This window comes from Mizuhopecten yessoensis, unplaced genomic scaffold (genome assembly GCF_002113885.1).
Source record: "Mizuhopecten yessoensis strain PY_sf001 unplaced genomic scaffold, ASM211388v2 scaffold83, whole genome shotgun sequence".
NCBI classification, from domain to species: domain Eukaryota; kingdom Metazoa; phylum Mollusca; class Bivalvia; order Pectinida; family Pectinidae; genus Mizuhopecten; species Mizuhopecten yessoensis.
This window is the reverse complement of record NW_018403369.1, coordinates 592,347-607,403: the sequence shown is the minus strand read 5'-3', so window position 1 is coordinate 607,403 and position 15,057 is coordinate 592,347. Positions and strand designations below refer to the sequence as shown.

At 36.2% G+C, this 15,057-nt stretch overlaps 1 protein-coding gene across 1 annotated transcript in view; it reads right to left on the bottom strand.

Moving 5' to 3' along the window:
• LOC110453966 (protein unc-93 homolog A-like) overlaps positions 1-13,279 on the bottom strand; it is a 52,081-nt gene extending 38,802 nt beyond the window's left edge. Inside the window, exon 1 of the mRNA XM_021503260.1 lies at positions 12,221-13,279. The gene's annotated coding sequence lies outside the window, so the exon portion shown is untranslated. The remainder of the gene's footprint in view (positions 1-12,220) is intronic.
• Positions 13,280-15,057: the final 1,778 nt, after the last annotated feature.

The window sequence follows — 15,057 nt, the reverse complement described above, 5'->3', positions numbered from 1 at the left end:
GATATTAACCAAGCTTACACCACGTTTGATGTTGATATTAACCAAGCTTACACCACGTTTGATGTTGATATTAACCAAGCTTACACCACGTTTGATGTTGATATTAACCAAGCTTACACCACGTTTGATGTTGATATTAACCAAGCTTACACCACGTTTGATGTTGATATTAACCAAGCTTACACCACGTTTGATGTTGATATTAACCAAGCTTACACCACGTTTGATGTTGATATTAACCAAGCTTACACCACGTTTGATGTTGATATTAACCAAGCTTACACCACGTTTGATGTTGATATTAACCAAGCTTACACCACGTTTGATGTTGATATTAACCAAGCTTACACCACGTTTGATGTTGATAATAACCAAGCTTACACCACGTTTGATGTTGATATTAACCAAGCTTACGCCACCTTTGATGTTGATATTAACCAAGCTTACACTCGTTTGATGTTGATATTAACCAAGCTTACGCCACGTTTGATGTGGATATTAACCAAGCTTACACCACGTTTGATGTTGATATTAACCAAGCGTACACTCGTTTGATGTTGATATTAACCAAGCTTACACTCGTTTGATGTTGATATTAACCAAGCTTACGCCACGTTTGATGTTGATATTAACCAAGCTTACTTCTCGTTTGATGTTGATATTAACCAAGCTTACACTCGTTTGATGTTGATATTAACCAAGCTTACGCCACCTTTGATGTTGATATTAACCAAGCTTACTCCACGTTTGATGTTGATATTAACCAAGCTTACGCCACGTTTGGCGGTACATTGTAGTTGCTCTACCGTACACTATGTAACAGATCACACTGGGTACGCGGAACCCTGGTGGGTGTTTTACTGCTAGTATATATTATAGCTAAGGTATGTGATAAGTACGCCACTTTGCTACACGTGCTTTATCAGCTGTAAAATCTCGGGACGTCGTATTACCTGCTATCTATTCCAGTATGATAAATCATTTCCCCAGAGCGTGTTTGATTGCAATAATTCATCACCCCTGAATTATACAACATGTACACATTTCTTCAGTTTGTGTTTGGTTACTGTAATTGTGTTACATACATGCATGTGTTTAACTCAACATAATACCCTATTCATGTTGAAAGGAAAATACAATCGATATTTGTTTATTTTTTTATGAGAAGGAAATTGATCAGAAAAAAATATGCATTACATTGAAACTGTAAATGAAAACATGCCATGCTCGAAACTGTTTCCGGCAAGGTGGAATAACAATGCAAACAGGGGGAAATCCATAATTTAACTGTCAGTAAAATTAGAATGAATCCGGATCGTAGTTCTGCTCAACCGCTATATATTGTTACAGTTTGCTTCGCATTCTACAAGATTTCCCTGGAGACAGATTTTACCGAAAAAAGTATGGAAGGGAACATGCAGCATGGTTTGGCATAGAGCTATTCTTCAACGTGACCAATAATTGAATTGTATGTTGATGCAGTGGGAAACACCAAAACAGTTAGCTTTGATCATCCCTGCATTGGCCTGCTCCATGCCACTATATGATCATTAAATGCGTCTAGTGTGGTGACCCTCTACGGAATCAAAGGTCTTCTTCAGTGTCGCCTTTAAACGGACATAGACGAGACCAACCCGAATAGTATGCGAATATTCAATACCAGGGGGTCTGTTACTATTCCACTGTTATTGTTTTGATTCTGTATAACTGGTATGGCATCGTATATCCAACAAAGAAGCAGCAGTAACACATGTTGTACCTGTGCACATTCTGGGAAATAAACTACCTATTGTATCGCAACTAACGAGTCAACTAATTTTGACGACCCCGAAAAGTATATGGTTTTCTTTTGTGTTTCTGCGAATGGGACGTTGGAGAAATTAAAACTGATCAGACGCTTCATTTGTTGCACTTTAGACTTCTATCTTTGATTTTCCTCCTCTCCCTGTTTTTTTTTGCTGCGGTTCCCCCCTAAATGCCCCGGGTAGGCTCGTTGTCAGAATTATGTGACCAGATATAGTGTCATGTTAATGTGTCCACATAATTACACTTAATTGCAATCGCAACATAGAAAGTCTTTTATGTTTTCTGTAAGTATCTTTTGGAATCAAAATTTCACGTATTACACGTTGTTTTGAGATAGCGGTTATCAAGGCACAAGTCCTTGTACTACGTGTTCTATAGTAAAACGTGTATGTTAGAAAGCTTTCACTAAGTACATGGTCATGGTAATGCAAACAACTATAAAGGAATTTACAAAAAAAACACCATTCTAACATGTGGCTTGCCTTAGTAAACAATGGCAGTCATAGTACTTTGCATAAGAGAATATATAGAGAATAATACATGCCTTTTTCCGTATCACACCCAGTAGCAATTCCAGACTGCAATATCAGCACCAAGGCCGAAGGCCCTAGGGCTGTTATTGGTCGAGGGTTGATACTGGGTGTGATATAGAAAAAGGCATGTTTTATTCTGTTTATTACATACTTACTAATAAAAGCTACTACCTTATAATCTATTTTTCGTTTGAAATATTGAAACGGATTTTGGGGTGTGATACGGGTTTTGCGGGGTGATATGGGTTTTGGGATGTGATACGGCGGGGGCTGATATGGGTAAGAGCAATTGTGTCGTATCGCATATACCAAAAAACCCGTATTTATTAGTAAGTATGTAATAAATGGTAATAATTGGGGAGAAGGAACACATCGACTTGTATCAATACTAGGAACCTAATTAAATAAATGAATATATCATTGACGAATACGCGCAATTAATATGGCCATTATTTACATTATTATACTTCGATTTCTATGTGTAAACGTTGTATACAATATCTTACATATAGTAGTTAGCTTTACGTAATGGTATATATTGTTTCATAAATTATTATTAATAACAATTAAGAGCATTGAATGGTTTAATCAACCCTTTAACCAACGGCATTATGATTTAAAACATTGGAAGTTACAAATGCAAAAAGATTCATTTCATTTATTTATATAATGTTATTGGAAATATATATCGTATTTTTTTCAGAACCAAATTAAGGCATTAAGTATCCATGTTTCACTGCTAAATACTGTACTTACACATTTGAAATGGATTTTTCAGGCCAGACTATAATTTGTATAAATCATTTCTGTAAAGAAAAGCATACCTGGCAAGAATTGCTTATAAATAAAAATAATAATAGAGCTGTAATCGACAGTAGTGTTCTAAGTATCAAAATACCTAGAGTAGGATTCGAACCCTGGACTGCAGATTGTTATACTATCGCCCCAGCTGACTGAGCTTTCTGGTCATTGGAAGTATCCAGACCCAACCTTGCTGCAGATATATCCAAAACGCAATTAAGTGGAGGTTACTGTATTTACGAAAAACTACAGTGCATAGGGACAGTGATCCTTAAACTATTATATGGAATAAATCCAGTCAACAAGGCTAGAGCCTCTTACAGGATCTAACTTTTGGATACAATAAATAATTTACAAAGAAAGGAAGTGCATGTTTGAAATGTTTTTCTTGATACAGAAATTCAAATAAGTATACATTTGTATTGCTCCATATGGCGTACATTTTGCGTACATTTCGGACTCGACGTTAGCCCTTAAGATCAAAAGAGTGATTTTGATAAGCGATATTCTCAAACATGATTTCCCCATATATTTTTAGGCAAAATGATATAACTAAGTTGTATGTTCATACCGTTGTTAAGACTTGAGCATAACTTGTAGAAATCTAGACCAGTGTTGACAAAGACAGACATCGACTAACAACTACGTGCACCGTTACTGCGTTGATTCGCCAATGTTGACAAATATGTTTTGACGATCTAAAACGGTTGTTGCTGTTACCGAATATAACAGCCATTCATCTACAGAAAAACATTTTTTTGACTTCAACATGCTCAATCACAATTACAAATATGGATATAATATGAACCAAATATGCACAATCAGCCAAACCGCCAACACAAGAACCAGACATTGTCGCTGTAATAGTAAATCTATATGTATCCTCGTAAACAAAGATGGACACAGTCGTAAACACTGTCGCAATAAACAGCAAATCATAATAAATTTGATAAATCTTCTAATTGTATTGACAATATTTTATTGACTTCAAAGCGACACTAGTTATAAAGCTTCGCTATTCGCCAACAGCATCGCAGGCTTACGATTAATGACCCAAATCCATTAAATATCTAGGGATTCGAGGTAATATAACGGAACCAGACACGGCGGTTAAAGCATTGTCGTCTTCTTTCATCTCAAAACGTACTTTTCGTTGGGAGGTTCTTCAATAAAATATCAAAATTAACTGATATTTTCTATGATTTCTTATATCAAATGTCGATTTTTAATCTCAAAACGAGTTACTTGGCTGTAGCAAGATTGCTTTAAACGCATGTTAATACGAATGTTAAATTTTTGTTAAAAGCTAACCTGATTAGACTAGGGAAAAAACTGGATAAGTGTTATTAGGGACGATTCCGGAACAATTCCGATTGGCATGTGTTAGCGAGAAGGCTGATAGCCTCGAATACAATATGGAGAGGTGAATTAACAGACGTGACAATAACCTGGCCCCATTATTGATGGAACCGAAGTCACGTGTTTATATAAGACGATGTACGAAATATGATCATTCTAAAACCTGCAAGATTTATAACTATGTACATTTTGTATACATATTATACATTGGTTTAAACTATTTATCATTGTTTGAACATTTTCAGATTGATAGTGAAATAATAACGCTTCTACTTGGTATAAAACATATATCTCATATATAACATTTTTGCTATTTTTCATCGAAAATTGACCAATAGGAGAGCACTATTTATTGGGAAAGCTGCGATATTGATTGCAGGGTTGTTATGTGCTGTCAGTTTAGCAATAAGGTGTCTATTGGAAATATAATACAGTGTTATTTGGAACTCCTTGTTGATTAAAGACCACCGATCACATTAATGCACTAATTACTTGTTAGCAGGTCCGTGATGGGTTGTATTAAGTTCAGCTTATGTTGTGTGTTGTTTCTGTAAGGAACAAAACGGTATGTATATCCGAATATCAATACAGCTTATAACAGCATTCAGAAAAACAAAATACAGAACATCAGTCCCTCTCTCAAGTATCACAATGGTTATCCGTGTTCAAACAATGTATCATATTAGGGAAACGAGTTACAGTAGCGAGTCGGTGTTTAAATAACATACATTTATGGGGTTTTTTTCAAATATTCTTTGTAACAGTTTTCAAATGCAACCATCTGTGTTAACTATACTATCGATGACATGTAATGGTCTCCCTTTATTGCGATCAATGTTCATTGCAGAAACGAGGATTCAGTCACAGCCACACTGATTGCTGCAGGAGTAATTGTCGGTTATGCAACCCTAATTGGTATAGGAGAACTTCGTCGTTGTGAATGCACCCCCGTTTTCATTATCGCCATTCTCCCGAACAATTATATCGGTTTCCCGTCCTCGTTTGACAAATACGTCCGGCTTAGTGTTCAGATAATAATTATTAAAGGATTGGCACATGTCAAAGAATCGAATTTGTCAACCACTAGAGTTACTCCATCACTAGTATCACCTGGTAAAGTTTGTAGAACATAATGGTCAAAGTTCTGAATCCTAGATGCTATATATATTTGAAACAATTATAATGAAAAAAATTAAAAAAATCCACTTTACTTCTAATATGTAATTAACCTGATGACGTCTGACACAAAACCTGATGACGCCTGGCACAAAACCAGATGACGCCTGACACAATACTTGATGACGCCTGGCACAATAATTGATGACGCATAACACAATAATGCCTGCCACGACACCTGATAACTAAGATACCTATGAGTGAAACAGATGTCAGATAACTTGTGTTGAACACCCAATTATTACCACTACCATCAGGAAGGACACTTGTGTAGTTGACCCAGCTGTCTAAAATGTGTAACGCGACCTATCGGGACCTGTCAAAGTCAGCCAAGGTCTAATCTTGGTCCGGAAGTGAATAGCAGCTGGAACGACACTGTATCATTATCTCCTCAAACACAGTGCAACGTGTACGAAGCCTATGTTAACAACCCATAATCATGTAACTAAGTATGATAATTTCAGACTTCAAATGAAATACTGGTTCTGTTCTTTATTTATGGTATAAGGGTATTCAAACTAATATATAGAGGATAACAGATTGAATTAGTATACAATTACTGATAATCAGATTGAATGGTTATTTAATATACTCTTGATAAATAGCTCTACAATAATCCTAATTTTGTGAAATTCGTGAATAATGGGGAAGTATTGATGAGTAGAACCTATTGATGAAAAGGCCGAGTTGATAACAGGTAGGTGTCTTCCTTACCGAATGCAGCTTCGGTAATCCAGTCGCATTCATTTCCAGGAAAAAAATGTAATGTTGGACTGTAATATTATTTTGGCCAGTTTGATAAAAAAAAAAAAAAAATCAATTTTCCCACTAAAACGTTAGCTGGACATTAACAAAACAGATACGTTGCGAGGCTGTCCTTGATACATATATGTACCGCGAAAAAAGCGAATAACGACACCATTTGCAGAAAAAAAAATCGCCAATACGAAGAAAACAAATGACATATTTTCTCCCAAATGCTGCTTTATTTTTTGGCGCTTTTTACATTTTCAGTATTTTGCTTCTGAGTTTATTCGTCTTTTCGTTATTATTTTGTTTAGTTGGTCTGTGTTCGTTGTTGACAAAGCGAAAACACGAAATGCCATGTTTAACCCACCGTTTATTATTGATATATTTGTTTAAAATGGAAACAGTATCGTTTTATCCGCCATCTCCAGACACATGTAGAGTAACATGCTTTGGTAGTCTAGGTTCACATGCTGACTCGCATTGGCAATAAAACACATGCATCATTCATTATCGACCTCCGATACGGAAAACATCTGTCCTGTACACAAACAGATGACGTCATCCCTGGTGGCATTAACCTGTTGACGATAACAGGACTATTTATTACGAAATCTGGAGTGAAAATGCATATCTTGTTTCTCGTTATTTATCACAAAAAGTCACAATCATATTGTGGGTTTGAATTTTCTGTGCAAGATTATGACATAGCTTCTGGTGTGTTTCCATACGGAATTCTGTAATTCCTGATAAGCGGAAATACTCTAAGATGTCAATTTAAGTTGACATAAGCGACTTCCTATCTCTCCATAGATAGACTGTATATATAGGAACATTAAAATGCGCCGCAAGAAGCTAACTGAAGCTTTCCATTGGTGTCGACAAGTATATCAACTATATCAACTAATAAAGTCCTCTTCAAATGCCTCCTAATGCAACCGGAAGTAAAGTGGATAGTATATATTAAGAAGCATCTCAAAAAGCGAATAGATGAACGAATATATACGTCTCTGTCATGATTTAGTGATCGTTTCATTTCTGATCATTATTTTGTGATTGTTTCATTTCTCATCATGATTTCGTGGTTGTTCTACTTTTTATGCATTCATGCCTGGTTCTTTTTGTAGTGCAGTCATGATCACCGTTTCCTAACAGGAGGAATGCGTTCTAGTGTATAAAGTTCTGTATTTTCAGTCATTCACATCAATGGACAGTAGTTGAAGCTAGCAGTGCGCGTACTTACTAAATCGGCAAGTAGAGCCCTATAACATGCTATACTAAATATGATTATCAATGAACTCGAGGCACCTATCAAAAATCGTGACGGCCATTATAAATTGATGCTATATTGTCTTTTGGGAATTGTCAATGCACAAGGACAAATCAATGAAAAACAAAGTCTATACTTCACGACAACAGCACGAACCGTTTATTGGAATCAATACAACACAGGGAAACAGGCCAAGAGTTTCATGGAGGGTTTGCAAATACGATAACAAGGCCTGCTTGCAAAGAAGATCTAGGCTTGCTTGATAGCCAAGGGATCCTACATATAATTTTTTTCAATTTTTCAAATCACAAACTACAAATTAATCACGATTCTGTATTACAATCCTTCCGAATAACAATTAATGATAAGGATACAGACCTGCCTCGTTTGTTTTGGATTCCAAAACTCACAGGAATCCTTGTGCACAACTTTTTATCTCTGACTGTTTTAATTTCTCTATCAAACCATTATCCAAACGTATTACTACCATTCCTAGAACGTTTAATTGGGGATGATAGCCATCACACTGTTCACTCCAGAGAGGGATTAATGGAATGCAGATTTCAAAAACAACGTATGGTCAATCATGAACATCATCTTCTTAAAAATGAAAAAAAAGAAGTATGTTATCTGTCAGACATTTTTGCCTTTTCCACTGTTTACCTTACCATACTTAATTGCAACTGAAGGAACGCATTTGGTCCCTTTTTCCGGTGATGTCTCTTACAAGAAAAGCGATCGGTGATAGAAAAAAGATGGTTCTATACTATTTTGGGGCATATCATTCGAAAAGCACAACAAAAGTCAAAATCACATACACTGAGGATAAAAGTGTGAGAATGGCAATATCTTAATTTTGGTGGCAAGATTTTCCAGCATAGAATAAGCCATCCTGTGGGAACAGGCTTTGCCCCTCTTCTGACCGACTAGTTGAACTCATTTAAAAGCTTATCAGGATGGTAACACAATTCTAGCCGATCCCTTTCATTTCCCATTCAAATATATGATAAATATACGACGCTGTGGTTTTATTCAATACAAAGACATCGATCGCATGAAATTGACTCTCGGTATTTTCATAAGGAGCTGTAATCACAATGCTTTGTTAATAGTGTTATGTCACTTTTGTTTCCTTTCTGCTATGATGATGTTATTTAGGTCAAGACATGTGTCTGTCTAACGTGCTCTTTTGTTATCTTTTTTTGGTCCATATATGTATAAAAAGTATCGTTTCCGTGGCTGTGGCCGTGCTGTTAGAGAACGGAGGGATATGTCAGCTGAACAGCACACAAAAGCTGATAGTTTGGCATCACGAAACACCGTACACTAGTAGCGCTATAGCACGACGTGTCACGACAAACAGATCACGATCTGTATATCTTGTATATGTGTCTCCCTGACAGAAGTACGGCTGTTACGGGGAAATATAGGGAACCTCGAACCGCCTACAGACAATTGCCATTTCACTCTTGACATCGTAGTATGGTATCGACATTGTACGAAATTCAATAGTGGTCTTTATGCCACAGTACGAAGCGTGATTTTTATAAACAGAAGGAGTTTCTTATTTGGCCGTAGGAGCAGGCATGCAACGTAACTGTGTATATTGATAATGTAGCCGTATACTCAGATAATGAGTCCATTTGTGCAAATAAATACCCGTATATATATATAACGTAACTGTTCATATAATTTGTGTAACCTTATGTTTCGGTAATGTAGCCGTATGTTAAGGAAATGTACCCGTATGTTGAGATAATGTACTCGTATGTTTAGGAAATGTACCCGTATGTTAAGGTAATGTACCCATAGGATTAGGTAATGTACGCGTATGTTGAGGTAATGTGCCCACCATATACATGTATTTAGATAATGTAACCGCATATACTAGAAACGGTAACTAATCCATGCGGGAATATCTTCTGCTTGCCATCTGTGATAGTTCGGCTTTTGTATTATAAAAGACACTTTTTATATTTAATTGTTTAATCAGAACTTTAAGGTCATGATATCCCCTTACACGAGGTTATCCAATCTATAGAATGCAGTCATACATTTTCACACGGAAATAATAACAGTCCATCAAAATATACAACCCAATCAGCACAATAAACTAAGACAAATCACATCATCAAAAAGGGGAAGTTGCTGTGAGACAGACATAGGAAATCAAATACGTAGTAAAACTCCCATTCAGTTGCAGGCAAAGGAAACCAAATGTCAGTTCGGATTTCTTTAATGTTCCACACGTAGAAACACTACTACTCTGATCGCACAAGAGACACAAATTCATCGTCTATCTCGATCAAGCAGGCGTTTCTATTTTCCATTACCTGAAGCTGACTCAGTCACGTATAAGGGTAAGTTCCATCAGATGAACATTAAAAGGAAGTACAGGAATGAATGATTTAGTGAAGTAGTCAGTATGTTATATAAATGACGGAATTTTGTACAAGTTGTTCAAGTTTTGCTTGTGTCTTGTAAAATGTTCAAAATATATATGTATCCTGGTACCAACCATGATACTTACCACGACAACTTAGCACGAGGTAAGATATACAATCCACCAGCTAAAAATAACTGTAATATTCTAATTGACACTCAAAAAAAGACTAACACCAACAAAACCATTGCAAAAAAGAATGCTGTATTTCCACACCACAATAAGAAAAAAACCGGAATAGTTTGGCGTCAAATGGCAATGCTCCTTTATTGTGATTAAATCTTGCCCTCTTGTTGATCAGGCTTTTTAGAAATAATCATGAAGTGTTCTTTATCACATTAAGAAAATACCAACTTTACCAACTGTAAAGTACAAGAAGGGAATGCCGAAATGTCAACAAAACCATAACCGTTTTCTGTTGTCAAATTCAACTCACGTCCTCACATGAAAAACTCGATTAACAAATTATATGTAACTGGTTAAATGATAATATGTGCGTGCATAACGGAATAAATGCTTAAATGTATAAACATGTTAAATGTTATCATTGAATGTGTGTTTTACATATTAAATGTTATTATTAGATGTGTGTTTTACATGTTAAATGTTATTATTAAATGTGTGTTTAACATGTTAAATGCTAGTATTGAATGTGTATTTAACATGTTAAATGCTAGTATTGAATGTGTATTTAACATGTTAAATGCTAGTATTGAATGTCTGTTTAACATGTTAAATGCTAGTATTGAATGTGTATAAAAAAGTGCGCGTTTGACTGATGTTACACGCTATTTGTCGTCTCGTGTTATGATAACATTATTGCACGTTTTATCTTTAAATTTACGAACACGTGAATTAATTCGAATAACACCTGTTATGGTTGCAGTAAGCATGTCACACATGGATTGGACACAGACGAGACTTGTCTCATCAAACGTGGGAATGTCACACTTCACCACAGAACAGTACAGTTTTGATAGCTGGTATATTTCCTTGGAATATTACACAACCACCAATCGAGCTATATAGGTGCATGCTACATATGAATACCGTTCACTCGGTCATGTCCTCAATGAACCCGTGCAGATATACATCGGTAGTATATTCCTAATGGACAGAAAGTCAGCGTATCTCTTTGTCTACATCATGTTTTATCAGAAACCCTTTAAACACACGACACCATGGCTTCCAGAGATGATCATATGATCAATGTTCGCATTATAATATCACGCATGTCGTATGTATGTAGTAGCAACAGAAATAACAACAGTGTGGGTATACCTCAGAATTACTGTAAAACACGGGCAGCTCGACATTCATTGTGATACATTAGACACGAAAAAGGTCTAAATATGAACCCTGACAAAATATATACAAGGCAATAAACGATTATGAGTGTACAAATTGATACTACTGTCATTTTCGACGTGGAAGCATACATGGCAAGATAGCCTAGCATTCGTCAGGTTATAATGTTCAGTCTTTCTTCCCTGTAATTATTTTTCTAATTGCAATCAAAACGGACAGGAAATGCGTGAATACGTAAGTAAAGCTATTTGCCAAACAAAAACAAAAATGATAACAATTCGGCGAGTTGAAACAAAATAAAAATTGTCATTACGATGACACATATTACTGATAAGATTGGGGTATATTTTATGTAGGACAATAAAACCGTTAGCTCAACAACGATTCCGGTTACGGGTATTCCTACATTCGTAATGAAAAGTGACAGGTAATTCGTAACTTGAAGTCAAACTGATAACAAAACAAAATTAAGAGAACATTTCGGCGAGTAGAACCAGAAATCAAATTTACACATTGCAATGACATAACACTGATAAGATTGAGGCATTGCTTATGTAAGACAATATAACCTTTAGTTTAACAATAATTTTGTTTGACGGTTGTTCCTATCTTCGTAGAACATTGAATTTTTGACGGATAAAAGCCTTCATTTAAGCGAGATTTTGACTTAATCACGAACCCGTTGTTACAAAGAACCTACAATGTTTATACTTATATTCGTAACCTAACAAAAACCTGACAAATGTATATGTAGAAAGCAAGGCACGTTATACTTACGTCTGTGGGAGTCGTTTGCAGCATCAGTAGCGCCACGTCTATCAGACAAACCGCTCCCGCCCAACCACTCACTATAACACACTGTACATCAACTGTCAGCCTCTGACACGAGGATATAGCATCCGGCTGTACGACAAGGTGTCAGACGGACAGGGTAGGTGTAATCACACCACCAAGATGCAGTACCCTATACACTACCTGTTAACCAACGACGCACAGCGAAGAGCTGACCGTCAAAGTGATTCTCAACATATAGCCAAACATTAACGTGACAGCTACGTGTCGACAATTCTTCAAGTATTGTTCACTACATTATCAACATGTTGTTAATAACAAAAGTGTTTCCAAAGAAAGGTGTCCATGTGTTCGTATGAGTATTTCGGTAATAGCTGGTTCAGTAATTGATTAAATCGTCTTTATATATGTCGCACCACGCCACTCAATTGCAAAGCTGTAGTCCGTTTGGGTAGCTATCAGAAATATAGTCCAGTGAAGTTGTTAGTGTACCTTTCACTTGTCATAACATTAACCAGTGTCAGTACCGGGGAGATGAGATCGAGTTAAGTTATCCTGAGAGAGCCAGTGTTCTTCGATGCGGTTAAAACGCTCACTTTTCTACACTAAGAGGCCCTTTTTACGCCATCAGTACACCACTCAATCCGTTTATCAAGGTCCCAAAGGTTACTGGAGTCCCGACTGGGAACGAAGTGCCTGTTTTGCTAACTGATGAAAACTGACTAATGGCATCCTAACCATGGCGTGAACGTGTATATTCCATTACAGCAAACCCATACTTGATTCCTGTGATAAAAACTGACAACTCTTGGCCTTTTCCACATCATCAGCTGAGCGCTGGAAACAGGACTATGTACATGGTGAGGAGAATTCCGGATACCAAGTCTCGTATCCATCCATTGTTTATGTGAATTGTGTGATACAGAGAGCAGATGATGCTTGCAGTGACGTCACAGTGGCTGAGATAGATGACTTATATGTAATTAGGAATAACAAACAATATTTAACTGAAAGTCGACAGTGGTGTACATTAGACTCCCACAATAATCAATGACAAGCACCGTATATGCACGTTACGTTGTAAAATCGCGGAGGGCCGCGAACCCAGGCTGCCTGTTGATATAGATCTCGTGCTGCCGGTCGTACACACACATAACACACTATTTGTTCATGCCATATTTTATTGCCTGATTTTGTATTCTAGTAGAGAGATGAAAACAAACAGACAGGGTAAGAAAAGTGTTTTAATCACAAAGGCAATGAATTAAATGTACACTGATTCAAAAACATGTTTTGAACTATACAAATAACAAATTGAAATAGATAACGTAAAAAGAATCAGTGTTATCGTAGTTTTATGATTATTTATTAACAAAGTTTTCAGTTAACTTGTGTAATTGATATTTCAGTCCCTACATCCATATACTGTACACCGGGGAATTTTTACCGCCGTTTAATTTTCGCCTTTTTCACCGTTCATAATTAAAGCGAATGATCACCAATATTAGTACACAACATACCAAACATAATGATTTATATTGTAGGGAAAAAAATACTAGTCGAATGTGGATCGGTGAAGGGCGAACATTCCCTGATTTACAGTGTTTCAGGGTTGTACCTTTGTGTAAGTGTATATCTAACCTATGGCGTGATATGGCATATTGACCCGTTGCTACAATGTAACCGTATGCAAACAACGTTACACACAGCGACAGAAGAAAGTTTCTAGTAATCGCTGTAGTGAAATCTTTATCGGGGTCGAGAGGTCGATATATAACCCGGTCACAATCTAGACTACTTAACTTCTAATTGATATCACTTTTGTCTGTAAATTATTTATTTTAATCGGATATTAAGATCACCCCTCCTGACACTATATATATCATCAACAGTGAATGTGTGTCATAGCGTTTGTTACTCAGACTACTGACTAGACAGGTCAACTAGAGTGTCGAGATCAATTAGGTCTAAAATGACGGATGGAATATCCGAACAACTCCTAGATTACCCTTCACTGTAGTGCGAAATTCTAATATTTGTGAGCTACATGTATGTACCATCGTTCACTAATTATCAATTAACACAATTTACATAGTTACACACGCTAGGGAGGTTTGCGTTGATAGTTTAACTGAAGTTTGATTTGTGTGTTAAGAACAAATCCTTAAGAAATGCTATTCTGTGTGACATTGCACAGGTTAGAGAAACTAGGCATGTTTTTGTTTATGTTTAAAAACAAATTACTATGCCATACTTTGTGTGATTATCCATCCAATTGATTCCAGATAAAACGGTGCTGGTTGTTTTGGAATCGGCGAACAGTTAAACACCATAGCGTCATTAAGAATCAAAGACAATGTTTCGTAAAAGTTATCTTTTTGTTACAAAATCTGTATTGATTTACCAATTCCGACAGGCGACATTAGCAAGGAAATAACAAATATCGAATATAGGATAGCTGAAATGAACATTCTGTGTAATTATCCCGTGGCTTTTAGGCATTGGTCATTAACTGCTTCACAAAAACGTGACTGAACACATTTGTATTCATATAAAGTGCATTACTTTTTTCAATATCTATGTGAAAAAATTGTTAATTAAATATTAGTGTACCATAGTATGTCAATATGAGTATGTTATTCAACTTTAATTTGAGGTCATGTGATAATTAGGAAAGCTCGATGAACTATTTATCTAAGCCAAACGCAGAACTGAGTTGATAATGACAGTTCCTATGTTTCTTATGTGGTTGAATTATAATGGACGCAGTATTTATGATGGAACTACTATTAGTAGCGGTAGCGTTATTTTTATGAAACAGT